This window comes from Triticum aestivum, chromosome 7A (assembly GCF_018294505.1).
Source record: "Triticum aestivum cultivar Chinese Spring chromosome 7A, IWGSC CS RefSeq v2.1, whole genome shotgun sequence".
In the NCBI taxonomy this organism is placed as follows: domain Eukaryota; kingdom Viridiplantae; phylum Streptophyta; class Magnoliopsida; order Poales; family Poaceae; genus Triticum; species Triticum aestivum.
In genome coordinates, this window is record NC_057812.1 from 59507433 (window position 1) to 59523651 (window position 16219).

The following is a 16219-nucleotide window of genomic DNA, read 5'->3' on the forward strand; positions in this document are numbered from 1 at the left end:
ATTGGGTGGGCTCGATAATTGCGCTTTTATTGACTTGTTAATCTAACAACCCGCCAATATTTGTATGATCTGTTCTACGTACTAGATGACCCGTTGCGTCAATGGCGCAAAGGCCAACAACAAGCCAAGTATTGTAAGAGTAGTGATAGAATAACTCAGACACAGATCGAAATAATGAGTACTTATTGCTGGTTACTATCTCAGTACATGATTACTGTTTCTACTGGAACAGTCTGTGCTAAATGATAGTGCTATATCCCTTTGAGTGGAAGGTGGACGCTGCCAAGTAGGGCATGCCTCTTCCTTGCTTAGCACATTCGTTGTTGCTGGTGAGTACTCAATGTTTGAAACAGAGAAAGTAGTAAAAACAGATAATTATAGATAAGGGTGGCATTATGTATATTAATAGATTGATGAGGAACAACAACAGAGGTTATATAGTTAAAATCATAGGTGGTAGTTGTTCAAAAGCAACAAATAGCATCGTCGAAAAACAGAGGAAGGTTTCATCGTATCATAGAGCTTGATTAGCAGTCCTTAGAATGCTAGATGATATTTAGATACGACTTTCATTGTTGTCGATAGTTTATCTAAAGGCAATGCACAATGAGAACCAGACGCTACTTTGTGGTGACCTTGAAACGAAAGGCACGGATGTCTCCTTCATGGATTTTTGCAAGGCGGCAAAACTTAGACCAGTTGGTTGTTATTGTAGCTCTCTTGTGGGTTCCTAGCATGATGCGACAGGTGGCGTGTAGATAACTGCGGTTGCGCCAATGACGTAAGAAGCCAGTTAGAAGCAATGTTATTAGTGAATAAGTAGAGAGATGTAAATGGAAATATAATGCAATGTGAATTGTATTACAAATAGTAGGATGACCTAATAAGCACATACATGTAGCATTACACTGAGTAGAACATCTGAAAATGAATAATCAATATCATACAATATTAATGCAAGGATGTCATGGACAGATCAAAATGAAAATAGGGCCTATATAAAACCCTCTTTGAAATTCTAACTGGTGAACAGTTGTGAATGCTTGCAATTTCACTCAATGAGTTATGGTCGAAAACAGTAAATGTATACTATTCTTGTTCTGACGGGGGATCATAATACACACAAAAACAACTTTTAGATATAGACATCATCGAGGCTCCAAATTAAATGCACCTCTATAATTAGAAAATTAAGAGAAAGCTAAATTCATAGTTTCCAACACCACCTCATTGTTGTATAGTGACTGGACAGCGGGGACTCACATCTTGCCAGGATAGAGTTATTTCCGGCACCATTCACCATACTGCATATTCCAAACATGCACTCAAAAGAGCTACCCTTCACGCCCAATTAAATCAAATAGTGCGCAATCATAAAAGGCCGCTTAAGAAATCATTTAAAAAACCAATGAAAACACACGTGAGCTCCATCAATCCATGGTAAATAAAGGCATACTGTATTTTCTTTCGAAAATTCATCGAGGCAAACATATAGAGCCTTTAGCCCACGACAGAGAAGACGTGTAACTTGAAACGGTTTGGTTCTTTCAACCCACCCAACTTTCTAAAACCATATGTCATTTTAGATTTTATATTTTGTAAATCATAACATGAATTCATCATTAATGGGTGTCAAAATTGGATTGATCTCAGATTTGATGCTCTGTAAAGAATAAAATATGATAGCAGATAAGAAAGTAAAACTAATAGTGCCCACTCTTTTCTGTCTGGTTTTGGCATTGGGCATAATTAGGAGAAGCAGTGGGAAAACTACATGTAACCTGTCGAAGCAGACCACAGAATGCCTTTCTCCAAGGCAGGGTATACCTTGCAACACTGCAACTAAGAAGGAAAGAATACAAATGAATTAAGAGGGTGGGGGGTCCCTGAATAAAAAGCATGAAAAGACAATACGAACAACATACATGTGTTGACGCAGGCAAAAGAAGCAGACCATGTAATGCATATATAATCTATTGCAGACCTTGCCAAGTAGAAACAGAGTGACAAGCTACACAGGATGCATCAATTTACATATTTTCAACCCAGAAAGAGGGCACCAAAAAAACAAATGCACTAAATTGAAGAAGACATAATGTAACTAATATCTGAACTGGACCTATATTTTAGTTGGAAGAAAAGTACTGAGTATTAACACAATTTACTAATCATCATGCCTTGCTATTTATGCAGGGTTCACATTCCAGGTTGATCTGCCAAGTGCTAAACATGGACCAAGTAACAGTTCCACATGCCAGTATAAAAGTTTGCTTACTCGCGCCTAATATATTAGACATGCACATAGATTTTCTTTGGATTGGACAAATGGAGGCCGGCATTAGTTTGAGTGTAACTCCAAATAACCAAAGCATAAAGCATTGAGAACCATGTATATTTTCTACTTTAACCTGAAAGTGGCATAAAATGAAACTGAAAGAAACAAAAATCAAAAGGTAAAGGTTTGACGTATTTCCAACAAAAACCCACCTTTCAAAGAAAATAGGATTATTTTAGTACACAGTATAAGCCTTAGATAAAAAACCATTGGGCATATAGGGATACACGATGCACAAACTATTGTATCATGTCCAAACCAACATTCACATGAAGCAGCAGTGCATTTTTTTCCTTTCGAAACACGGAAATTGGCAGCCACAAATAAGAAGAGTGAGATCAGTTAGAAGCACCTTGATACTCTTGGACCTTGGCCATCTAAATATTCCAAATAGATGTAAGTCCAGCCTGCTTTTCTTGAAGCATGACACATGACAAAAATCATCCTGTGTAATGAGAACTGTGACTGGCTTCATCTTAAGTAGGCAATAATATATCTAAACAAACAAGGTCATGGCTATGGAAGGCGACGGCACCGACATCTTAAGTAGGCAATAATATATCTGAACAAACTGGGTCGCTAACCTTGACGATCTTCCCCTCCAATTTGTTTTGGCCGAGGGATTACCTTAAGTAGGCTTAGTTTTCTGCATAAATGGAAGATAGATCATGATTTGCAAGAAAATATCGAATGCAATAAACTCAGATAACTGTTTTTTTTCTCAAACACATCCCGAAGCGTGTCATTTCATTGAGTAGAAAGCACCAAAGAAGCGTGAGCAGCCAAGGTCTACAAATATTTGTAATGAGCACCACACCCGCCAATGACAAGGCCATAAAAGAAAACAGAGAAAAACACGACCAACCTCACCAAACAACCTACAACCAGCTGAGACTGTTTTGAGAGATCCGTCAATAATTCAATATTTTCTATGTTTGTAACCTCCTTCCATTTTGCTATAATAACAAGGTGCCACTTTGCCTAAGCCAAATTGCATCTCAGCAGAAACTACTACAAAGTACAATTACACTTTCGTAGTTCATATCATTCAGAAAAATGGTTTTTCAGGTACGTACTTATATTTCTTTGCAAAAAGTGCCTATTTGGCATATAGTAATACTACATGACATGGACCTCAATAGAACTGCAAGCATTGCAGCAACTTCTCATTATCTTAGCTCATTGCAAATGAGTAAAACATACCTGCTCACCAACTACATTTAGTACTGGAACAAGGCTGACATGGACCAGGCAGAAATTTCCAGGTCCTACAACTCAGAATAAGGAAGCTAAATGTGTAAAAGCGAGCAAATACCAAAATATATATAGACATTCAGGGAAGAGCTGATCTTTACTGACCTACACGGTATGAAAATTGACCTAATGCTTCAATAAAAGGCATTGATTTAATATCGCCTGCATCAAGAGTGCCACTGTCATTATGCGCGGTGAGAAAAGATTTTGTCCCTGCACTGGGCAGGCTTACACAGCTATGGGAACAACAGAAGGAAAATAGGCTAAACTACGCAATTTCACATGGTATGCTTCAAGCATGCGGCATTGCAAGCTGTGCTACATATGAAATTATTTTGTTTACCTATAGTTCCACCGAGTTCTATCACACAAACATCAGGAGGCCCTTCTTTACCGTCAACCGGCTTTATTGCCACGCGTTCGATCCAATCCTAAGTTTCATCTGTGTTATGTGGCACAACCTGAAAAGGAAGATAAATTAACACCCAGTAATCTTTGTCATGTATGTTTTTCCCATGAATGCTCCAGCTACACTATATACTGACGACAAACCTGGACGGTTTTCCCCAAGTAGTCTCCTCTCCTTTCTTTGTCAATGACAGCCTGGTCTGAGGACTTTAGAAGGAAAAATGCAGTTAACTTCCAGAAGATAGAAGCAGCACCTACAATTGATAATAAAAGAACACAAAAATAGTTTGAACACAAAAAATCAACCGGTAACCTGCAAAAACAAAAGCTAACAGGGACAAGTTACATGCATGTACACTAATTACAAGCGACTAAACCAAGCAAGCAAATTGCATACTAAAAATACCAATAAATTTAGAAAAATGGATGATCAATGCTAAATGGACCAAACCAAATAAGGTCCAGATACTACAGGTCATAACTAATCACTTGAGTAATTGCAGGTAATCCCAGGTCATCATGGGAACATAAGGAAAGGAAAAGAAAGAGCTGACATGTGCTCGACTCTCCCGTGGTAACTGGGAGATGTCCTCGAACTCTCCGCCTGGGTGGGAGCTAGACGAGGATAGATTCCTCCGTTGTCGTTGTTGCCCTCACTGCATCACACAGTCATGCCGTGGCCTTCCTAGACCGTGTGCGTTGCGTCCAGCCTGTCTGAATGGAAGAGATTGGAGGATGAGCAGCTGCAGGTAGAGAAAAAGGTAGGGTAAGTGGGAAAAGAGAGAGGGGGCTCACCTATTCAGAGCGGCAGCTAGCACCATGGAGGTCACATGTTCCTCGAGATGCCGCCGGCAGCGAGCGCCATGGAGGGACAGAAAAAAAATATGTGCGCTTGGCCATGGAGGCAGCAAGGACGCGGCGAGGAGTTGAAGATGGGCGACGGACCTAGTTCGTCTTCCCCGCCGCTGCACCCACCGCGACCGAAGCGCAGTCCCCGCAGCTCTTCTCCGGCACGGATCCACCGCTCATGTGCGCCTTCTTTTGGCACCGCCACCGGAGAGAAAAGTGAGAGAGGAGGAGGCGGCATAGACATAGTGGAGAGCAGAGAAGGAGGGGAACGGGCTCAGGGGACGAGGTGCGGAGGGAGCGGGGAAGGCGGCTGCGGAGGAAGCAAGGAAGCGGCTGCGAGATTGGCTCGCTCCGGAGGGAGCAGGGGAGGCGGCTGCGGAGGAAGCGAGGGAAGTAGCTGCCGAAAGCGGGATTGGCTCGTGGGTCTAGGGTTCCTTTTACCCGGATTGCGATTGGCGACCACGCGACCCAGACTTCACGTACCAAAATCTGAAGAAAACTCACGTTGATCTTGCGACCCCACGGCTACAAGCCCCATTTGTCATTCTCTTCTGAAGCAGGCGCAAAAGTGAAAAAAAAGCGAACGGTTGACCAGATGCCAGCAGCCAAAAAATTACTGTGGAAGTTCGATCGGGCGGTCAAAAGTGCGAGCGCGAGCGAGGCCCCAGTTATGCGGGTAGTCTACCAGGGTTTATATGTTCAATTCTTAGTATGATAGGTTGGCAAATGGGGAAAAACCTATTTCACGCATAATGCGTCAAACTATCGACGAATCACACACGGAACCGACTAGCGAGCGATTTGGGCCGGCCCATCCGTAGCGTCCGTACAGGTTCCGGTTTCGGGAACCTTCTAGAGCGTTTCCAGCCGGTTGTTACTGGTTTTGGGAACTATTTAGAAGGTTCCGGAAACGTTTTTTATTTTTTCCTTTTCCTTTTTCCTTTTTTACTCTTTCTGTTCTTTTCTTATTTTTTCTGGTTCTTTTTCCTTTTCTTTTCCTTACTTTTTTTCCTTTCTTTCAGTTTTCATTTTTGAGTTAATTTCTCTTTTCAACAAATTTGCTTTCATCGGTTTTTATTTCTTTTCATTTTCTTCTCTTTTTTTCAAACTTTTTTCAAAAGATTCAAGTTGTGTTCGTGTTTAGAAAAAATGTGCATTTTCCAAAAAATGTTCTCAAAATTGAAATTTTTTTCTCATTACACAAAAAAGTTCACGTATTCAAAACAATTCAGAGAATGTACCAGATTTGATTTTTTTGTTCACGTATTAAAAAAATCACGCTTTCAAATTTGTTCGGGGTTTTTCAAAATTGTTCTCCGTTTCAAAATTTGTTCTCAAGATTCTAAAAATGTTCGTGCTTTAAAAAATAGTTCGCGCTTCTAAATTTGTTATCCATTTCAAAATTTGTTGTCGAGATTCAAAAAACGTTCATGCTGTAAAAATTGTTCACAAATTCCAATGTTTTCAAAAAATGTTCTCAAAATTTAAAAACTGTTCTCATTACACAAAAAAGTTCCGTTTTTAAAAAATGTTCAGTTTTCGAAAAAATGTTCTCAAAATTCAGAAAAATGTTCTCAAAATTCAAAAACAGTTGTCATTACACAAAAAGTTATATTTTTTGTTCATGTATTCGAAACAAATTCACGCTTCCAAAATTTTTCGGAATTTTTCAAATTTGTTCTCCGTTTCAAAATCTGTTCTCAAAATTCAAAAAATGTTCGTGCTATAGAAAATTGTTCACGCTTCGAAATTTGTTCTCCATTTCGAACTTTGTTTTCAAGATTCAAAAAATATTCATGCTTTAAAAAATTGTTCACAAATTCCAAAACCTTCATGTTTTCAAAAAGCGTTTGGTAAATTGAAAATTTGTTCATTTTCATCAATTTTGTTTTCGTTTGTGAAAACTTCGTATGTTTAAAAAACTGGGGAAAATATCGGGATTTTGTCAAATAGTGTTAAGCCCAGAACCGTAGTTAGTTTCTTTTAGATTAAGGTTGTATTTCAGTCAACAAGCCAGTTCTATCGCAGTGGTTACCACCGAGCTACCTTTTTTGAGTTTTTTCACACTCGTATTCGAAGTGCACGGCCTAGTCGGCGCCCCCCCCCCCCCCCCCCCCCCCCCCCTGTGCAACAGGGCGTTCCTGGCAAACGGCAGTTTATGGCTTCAGGAGACCACACATTTTTCTATAAAGAGTTGAATTTATTGACTCAAAATAAGATATCAAGATGATACAAACACAATGAGCATACATTCGGCCTGTTGATAGTTAGGATGCACATAGCCAACACCAACGCATGCGCGCCCACACACACACGCACACAAAAACACTGGCAACGATGACTTGATAGTTAGGACCAAAACAATACGTAGGTGAGGAAAAAAGCAAAATGATCAAATCGGCCTATTCACTCTATACTTCCTCCATTCCACAATGTAGTGCACCCGCTCTTTCCGGGAATTGGTATTTCGATACGAATTCAGTGTTATAATTTTTGCTCCCGCCGCAATCGGTCTCGTTGGCTAAATTTATGGTCAAATTTAGATTTCGGGAAACGCGCGCACTACACTGTGGAATGGAGGGAGTATTAAACATGCCTTTCGTTGCATTCAAAATACATAATAGAAGTAGAGGGCACGATACAAAAATATTAGAAGTGGAGGGTGTCGGTGCTAAAACCAGTGGATCTCGGGTAGGGGGTCTCGAGCTGGTGGTCTTGGAACGATGGTAATAGGAAGAATGGGGACACGATATTTTACCCAGTTTCGGGCCCTCTCAAGGAGGTAAAACCCTACGTCCTTCTCTTGTTATATTGACTGTGGATGGGGTACAAAGTAAAGTATGATCTACCTCAAGATTGTATGAATGAGTTCCAAGAGCTAGACCTTGAAATTCTGCCTCTACAGACTAAGCCCCTCTGCTTAAATAGGCATCGAGGTTATCTAGGGTTTACACATGGTTGGTTACAATCTGGTGATAAACATGCCAATCATTCAAATACAGCTCGAAGTGTATGCCAAAGTTTGGAGAACTCCATCTTAATGACGTCGAGGACCAGTGCATGCATGGTCCATTCTTCAGTTGTTGGTGGGTCGTCGGCTCGACACAGAACTGCGGGACGACGTGGTGTGCACCCCCTAATCCAAAGAGGAGACTTCTCCTCCTAGTCTGGCTGGAACAAATTTTGACAACCCCAAACAAGTCTAGACTTCCAATTAGGCCCTAGAGCCTCACGTACAAAGTACCAAAGAAATTTGCCAGCCAGGCAAGCGAAAAATATATGGGTCCTAGTCTCTAGGACACCACAAAAGACGCATAAACCATTGCCAGGAACATTCCGCTTGACAACCTCTATTCCTGATGGAGACAATTCCGTGGAAGTTGCCACGCGAAGATCTTGATCAATCAATGTGAGGGTGCCTTCCACAAAGGTGTGGTCCACACAAGAGTCAGTCGCTAGCATAAGGTGTTAATATATAGGTCAGCTCTTTCATTGCATGTATATATGATTATCCTCACTATATTATGTAGATTGAAGATCGTCAAGTGCAGAAAAGCAGAAATGTATGATATTGGGTTGAAAAGAACGCCGATGATGTTGAGGCCAACTTGCTCAAATCATTGATAGTAAATCAAAACAAAGATAAAATACTCTTTCCTTACAACTTCGAGTGAGTGTTACTGTCTTGTGCATATTCGGTTTCCCTTATTACTCGAGCGAGGTTATAGTAATGTAATTGATGAGTTATGCATGCGTGCACAACTTTCACTATATTCTCCTAGAGATTAAGCTTGAGCAGGGACTAGTAACCGTCTTAGACTCGAGACGAAAATCTCCCGAGACCTATGCAGACATGACTAAAATGCTCGAGAAGTAAGTTCAATTGATCATTATCGCACCATATCGGCAACTTTTTGTTCATTTCTTGATATCAAGTAATTGTTTTCTTTGTCTCGCAGGGTTTGGAAAGTATTCATCGCACAAGCTCCAGGACTGCCGGGGGAGCTACGATGGACATACCCAAAAGTAAGTAGTACTAGCTAGCTAGTTCCGCGCATCTCGATCCCGTTGATTCTAGCTACTTTCATCAATGCCATTTATAATGCTTCATTATCAGTTTGATTGACCTCTATTTCTCGTAAAGTGCTTGTGGCAGGAACAAGGGAATGATTTCTGTGGATACTACGTGTGCGAGTTCATCTACAATGCGACTTGCAAAGATAAGCGGGGTTACTCTAAAAGACAATTTGATGTGTGTAAACAATAATATTCACAATTTCATTTTATTACACCATCATTTCTGTTGAGTTTCATTCATATATATGTATTAACCCCCTTCTTCAAATTAGACGTGGGAGATGCAGAATGAACTCCTACCAGAAGATCGCATGAAAGCAATTCAAGAGGAATTAGCGGGATTCTTTCTTGACCACGTTATCAATAAAGCCGGAGAATACCATGTGGAACTTGATTTCAGATGCTAGGGGATTGTAACAGATCTTACATATTGTATATGTATGTAGCCAGTAGCGTCAGATAGATAATACGAAAACTTGTTGTTCGACCAATCTCTCGGAGAAGGAGAGGTCGATCACTTCTCTCGGTATGCATGACGAACTTCTGTACTTAATGGTTTTCTTCATTTTCTTACTAGCTAGCGTGTCGAGGGCCTCTCTATACGTATAGTACGTAGCGTCGATCAAGCACGGAGATAAGAGAGGACACTTCTCTCTATTAATTAATTAGCTACCTAACACAATATATGAAACACCTTAATTAACCATACAAAACCCCAAATCCACCCCCCTTTCAGAAAAAAACAAAAACCCTAGCCCCTGAATAGCTGACGCGTGGATGCCGATTGGTCCTGGTTGGTGCCACCAACCGGGACTAAAGGCCCTCCTGCGTGGGCTCACCATAGCGGCCACGTGGAGGCCCATCTGTCCCGGTTCGTATAAGAACCGGGACTAAAGGCCAAGGGCATTAGTAACGACCCTTTAGTCCCGGTTCCGCAACCGGGTCAGATGAGCCTTATGAACCGGGACAAATGACCCTTTTTCTACTAGTGAGTGCTGGTCTGAAAAAGCGCTACTGCTAAGTTAGCTATAGCGATTTCCTCCAAAACGTGCTACTGCTACATGAAGTAGCTATTTCTTTTTCTTTTTCTTTTCCTTTTATTTAAGGAACTTAGCTATAGCATTGGATAACGAAACGCGCTACTACTAATGTAGCTATAGCGCCTTGTGAGAACAAGCGCTACTGCTATGCCTTTCTCCATTATTATTATTTTTTTCTTTTTTTCATTTCTCCTTTTTCTATTACTTTCATTTTCATTTACTTTTCTACTTATTTTTTTTCTTAGCAGTAGCGCTCTACAACAAAAACGCGCTGCTACAAGGCACTTAGCAGTAGCGTGTTTCCAGCAGGCTCGCTACTACTAGTCCTAGCCTACCGGCAACAGTGTGGGAATTATAGTAGTAGCGCTTTTTTGTGCAGACGTGCTACTTCTACAACTATAGTTGTAGCGTGCTTTTGTGACAAGCGCTACTGCTACTTAGTAGTAGCGCTTAGTTTTGACTAGCGCTACTGATATACCTCTGTGTATAAGGTTTTTCCTAGTAGTGAACGCCGCTGTGCGATCCCGGCCGGTGTAATGAGAAAGAGGATTCCGGCTACAAAGAAGCTACCTCCTTCATCCACTCCCTCCGCCCCGGAAAGAGGTTCCCCGGCGATGCCGCTTGGTGCTGCTCCCACCGCGATCGAGGTGTTTGACGAAATGGCCGGAAGGTATGCGTCTTCGGTCATGGCAATTTGCTTTGCTTTTCGCCATTTGCGATAGCTCATGACTTGTTGTCGTTCACTATAGCGGTGGTTCGAATACATATAAGATCACCTGACCCTTCCATTGGTATTATTCACAACGTGTAACTAGATTGACTATTGGTATAAACTATTGAATGAAAATAATGATGCCACATTGCAACATAAATGCAAAAAATGAGGGCACTTAGGTTATCATTGAGGAGAGTCTCGTAGTGATGTACTTGAATTATTTTCCCTATTGTCATCATTGGGTCCTAGTGCAACTGCCGAGACTGTGTTACATTGTTTGAATTTGAACTTATTTGTGGGAACTTATGACAAATTCAAGAATTGGACATCTTTAGTTTGCAGGTCGACGCAGCGGTGCCCGAGCAGAATCCGTAAAAAAGTATATTCCACGAATATCCTTTTATACGGGTCCGTTTGGGGGGGGGGGGGTCTGCCTCTATGGCTGTTCGCGCCGACCCGCAAAGTTTTTTTTCCATGAACTGCAAACGCGTTTTGTGGGCCGGCGGGATGCGGGGTCTGCTAGAGATGCTCTTATACATACATTTAAGTGAATGGTAGACATGGACACTTGATGTATATATCTTTTTTTGTCATGAACACGATGCCATTGGTGCGAAAGTGATCACAATTTAGTTTACTGAACTTTATAATAAATTAGTGTAAATATTTGCACAACACCAAAATTATGTCAAATCTCACCAAAATATCTGAAATTTATAAGATTTAGAATTTAATATAGAATCAGTTTGTCTAAAATTCTTTGGATTTGAACAACATTAGTCCAATTATGACTTCAAATTAACTTTGGTTCGGATGTAGGCCAAAAACAATTAGGGTAAAATCTACTTCAATGACCACTAACATTACCAAATTTTATTTTAACTGATTGGCGCTAATTGTTTATCTGTGGAAGATGAGCCGTTCCCATAGAAGTTTTTTTTACTCGGTTCCCATAGAAGTTATCCTTGCTGCATAACTTTCTTTTGCGATTTCATCCCTACAAGAAGGGTTGGACGCACTTAGCTTTGTTGTTGTTGGATTTCACAAAGATATTTTTTGGTTTGGCGTGGCGTGGGAGAAAGATGATGGAGGTTTTTTTAATGTGGTTCTTAGTGGGATTTGTTGGCGGTGTGATTATGTGTTATCTGCTAATCAACAAATACTTATGTGGAGATGTTATAGTTCAAACAAAAATTACTTATGTGGGGAACTTTCTTGCCTTGGTAGCCTCATGTACTATATTGGTGACATAGTGTCACATGTGGGCGCTTCTTTCTTTAGATGGTGAGAGGGCGCACAACATATGACAAGTCTGCTTTTACAAGCTGGTTGCCGTCGATTAATTTGAGAAATTATTGACCCAGTAAAAATCATGAATCAAATCTAAAATAGAATACCTCAACCAAATGAAAGAGTTTGTTGAGAAATAGTTGACCTGATCAAAATCATAAATCAAATTTAGAGTTTAAAACTTCAATTCAGTAGGAGGGCTCCAAAATCAAGGAGCATAGTGAGTTAAATGATAGCTAGTAAAAACCTTTACATTATTTGGCGATCAACTTTGTATAAGACCGCAAAAGGTGCCGCCGCGGACGAGGGAGAAGATAGGAGAATAAAAAGGGTATGTTTAGCTAGGCCTGGGCAATTTTATTAAATTTGTGGTGGGTCCCATCTATCATATCCGACATGGCGGACACAACCAGGCCTTCCCATATCCATCCCAGATATGGGCTGGATAAGAGGAGTGCCGGTCGGCCCGGACGTATAAGACTGATTTGAGGGAGTCGGCTGGGTTGCTATTTCTTGAGCAGTCAGTGACTGAATGTCTTCCCGGATATACAAGGCCAATATAAGGTGTCCGGTTGTAGATGCTCTAAAAATTCAGTGCTAAGAGCATCTCCAGCCGTTGCCCTCAGGAGGTGCTAAAAATCGCCCCTGGGGGCGCACCGGCGCAAACCGCGTACTGGGGCGTGATGCCCCCCAGTCGCGGCGCCCACATTTTTTTCAAAAAATAAATTCTGGCACAAACACAGCGCAAATTCATCGAAACTTCGGCGAGTTCATACATATTTAAAGTATTTAAAAAAAGAAAAAAACGCTACTAGGCCCGCCGTCTCCCTCGCCACTCCTCGCCGTCCGCCGCCCTTGCAGCTCTACATGCTGAGGAGGCTGTAGAACCGTGTGTAGTCGCCGCCGCCGTCGTCGTCGCCTCCTCCACGGCCGTCGTCCCTGCTGCAACCCTCCCCAGGTTGGCGCGGCGGGTTGGACGGTCCGGGGGCGACCTCGTCCTCGCCGCTGTCGAGGATCACCACACTGTGCTCGTCCTCGCGCCCACTATCTCCACCAGGGCCCGGCGTTGCCGGACCATCTCGTCGCGGAAGTAGTCGTCCCGCGCCCACCGTAGGGCGTCCTCGTCGGAGAAACCGTGCCGGGCTATCTCCTCGTACTCCGCGGGGAGGCCGGGCTCCGGCTTCGGCCTGACGAGGACGAGGCGACCAGAGGTGGGGGCGGAGTCATCGATGCGGACACTGGAGCTGCGGTTGCGCGCGCTGACAGGCGTATCTTGGGGCTCCGGCTTGACGGGGCGGAGGCAGGGAGAGTCGGACGAGCGGCCGGCGAGGAGGAGGACACCCCCGGGTCCATGCGCCTCGGCGTCCACGAGCTCCCACGCCAGCGAGAGATGGACGGGGGAGCGGGGTACTACAGCCTCGGCGTGTTGCCGCCCTCGATGTACTCGAGGACGGCCTCAAGCGTGCGGCTGGGCACGCTCCACCATCGGCGCCGGCCTTCGGAGTTGAGCCTTCCGGAGGGCACGATGCCGTTGGTGGCCTCGAGCTGCTCGGTGTGGCGGTAGCGGAAGTAGGGCTCCCAGAGCGGGCTGTCGGGGACGTACCGTGGACCTTCCCTCGCCGCCCGCGGTAGAAAGGCGCGGATACGCGCGACCTCCGCACGCCGCGCCGCCTCGGTGGGCTGTGGTGGTACCGGGACCCCGCCGACGCTGATCCTCCATGAACCGGGCCCCCGCATGTCCGGCGGGACCGGGTACTCGGCCTCGTAGAGGAGCTGAGCTTCGTCCTCATGAAGATGGCGGCGGCCGAAGCCGTTCGCCGCCGCGCCGTCACCTGGGGAGCGCTCAGCCATGGTTGAACTGGGGACGGCGGGAAGAGAGGAAGGAATGGGGGAGAAACGGCGCGTCGGCGGTGGAGAGTTTGTGGGTCTCCGGCCCGCTGGGGGTCGGCTTATATATGCGGGGGCGCAGGGCGTACGCGTGGCCGCCGTGTGCACGCGTGGCGGGCGAGGGACGCGCGTCGTCCGATCTTCACTGCGCCGCCCGTGAGGCATCAATGGAGGAGGCTGACCGGTGCGGCAACGCGCGGCAGCTTTGGCATTAATTCGCTGCAGGAAACGAGACGATGAGGACGACGAAGCGGCTAGAAGAGAGACGAGTCGCTGGCAAGGAGGGCCCGCGGCTCTTTCGCGCCAAAAACGATTTGCCCGACACCACCGAACGCCCCCCAGCACGCCGGGTTCGGGCTGGGTCCGCCGGCGCTGATTTCGGCCCAGGCCGGCGAAAATCGAATTCCTGGGGACGCGACTGGGCCGTTTTTTCGATGCCGGCGCGAAAAAATCGTTAGGGAAGGCTTTTCTAGGACGCGGCTTGAGATGCTCTAAGGACTGGCCGTGTTCACCGACGCGCGCAAAGACAACCACTACAATGCTAGGGAATTTCTAGCTAAAATGAGTACAGTGTATAGTTATATGTAGCTCAAATAAATTTGAATTTAAAATTCATTTGTAAATTTTGAATGGTATCCCATCAGTATTTTTTGGTAACCGCATTTCTAGTCCTCCTTTGGTATTTTTTGGGTATTTGGTAGCCAAAACCTGGGTGAGATCGAGATTCGTGACGACCGGAGATATACGGTGGTGGTGCGAGCGGTGACGGGGCTAGCTAAGTGAAAACCTTTTACGTCATTTGAACAGGTGATCAACGTTATATTTTCCGGCAACCAAGGTGATCGACGCACATGTATAATGCTCAAAGGTGCATATCAACCACTGGCTTTGTACAGTGGGGAACGACGGCAGCCAAACAAAGGATCTGCAGCACACCGCTCGCGGAATTGGATTGCGGCCGGGTTGGCGGAAAACAAGGAGCGCCGGGGCAGATCGCCGACAAAACGGAGGGCACCCTCACTCACATGCTCCCTGCCAACTCCTATGAGGCAGCACCTACGCACGAACAGAAAAAACGATCCCTGCCAACCCCGATCGATCTCGATGCCTAATCTTTATCCAGTTGCAGTGCAGTGGTCACCAAAAAGTAACAGAGGCGTGTCACGTGGGATGGTTTTTATATGTGGACCAAAGAGGCGGCGCCACCTGTGTTCTGCCGCAGCTGCGGCCATCACGCCCGCCCGCCGCTCGTCTCAAAACCACGGTCTCACTTCCCACCATATCAGCTAGCACTCCTCTCTGCACGCCGGTTTCGCGGTTTCTTGCATGCAGCCTATAAATCCGGCCGGAGCACCCAGCACTACCGGACTCGCGGTCTATGCCTACGGCCCGTGGCCGTCGGCATAGATCTATGCCAACAGTTGCCGTCGGCATAGGCCCGTCAGCGTAGATGTTGTCAGCGTAGTCTTGTCAGACCGTCGGCATAGTATAGCCGTCGGCATAGGGGCCTATGCCGACGGCCTGACGTCAGCCGTCGGCATAGTATAGCCGTCGGCAGTGTTTTTCGTCTGACGGCAACGGATGGCGTCGTCAAAAGCGCTAACGAATCACGCAATGCCACGTCGCAGAGCTATGCCGACGGCAAAGCCGTCGGCATACCTCTGCCACGTGGCAACCCGTGGTACTCCTGGTGGCAGGGCTATGCCTACAGCAAAGCCGTAGGCATATCTCTGCCACGTGTCATCTCCTGGTTCCTCCTGGCAGCAGGGCTATGCCTACGGCAAAGCCGTCGGCATAGATTTTCAGCTATGCCTACGGCTTTGCTATAGGCATAGATGTGCCACGTGGCAAGCCTAGTAACTCCTGGGCGTATATATGCCGACGGCTTTGCCGTAGGCATAGTTTTTTCCCCTGTTTTCTCTTTTCCAATTCATTTGACAGCATTTCAAAACAGAACAATATGAAATTATGCAGAAATATGACAATTCATCATGTAAACATACTCAAGTTCATCTAAACATACTCAAGTTCACCATCATCATCTAAACATACTCAAGTTCATCACATCATCTAAAGATCATCACCGACGGAAGTTCATGAACATAAAAGTAGTGCAAGACATGAAACATCATAAAAGTAGGAATATGAAAGGCATGGCACGATGGCCACATGCACGGAATCATCAAGCAAGACCACCTCCGCCAAAACCACCACCTCCGCCAAACCACCACCACCTCCGCCAAACCACCACCTCCTCCGCCAAAACCACCACCACCTCCGCCAAAACCGCCATCGCGACCACCACCACTCTGCCAGATCGGAGTGACTGGGGTCGACGGAGCAGGAGTCGAGCCACCGGTCCCC

At 44.9% G+C, this 16219-nt stretch overlaps 1 long non-coding RNA gene across 4 annotated transcripts; it reads right to left on the reverse strand.

Moving 5' to 3' along the window:
* Window positions 1–237: 237 nt before the first annotated feature.
* LOC123151039 (uncharacterized) lies at window positions 238–5238 on the reverse strand. 4 transcript variants are annotated; one of them, XR_006475470.1, is made up of 9 exons: window positions 4793–5238; window positions 4552–4711; window positions 4142–4251; window positions 3933–4050; window positions 3695–3751; window positions 3539–3603; window positions 2920–2981; window positions 2688–2780; window positions 238–1842 (listed from the first exon to the last, which is right to left on the reverse strand). It is a non-coding gene; the product is annotated as an uncharacterized lncRNA (long non-coding RNA). The 4 variants fall into 4 exon arrangements; XR_006475469.1 differs by having other exon boundaries at window positions 238–762; window positions 1227–1842; window positions 4142–4711; XR_006475471.1 differs by having other exon boundaries at window positions 238–1836; window positions 4142–4711.
* Between the last annotated feature and the right edge of the window lie 10981 nt (window positions 5239–16219).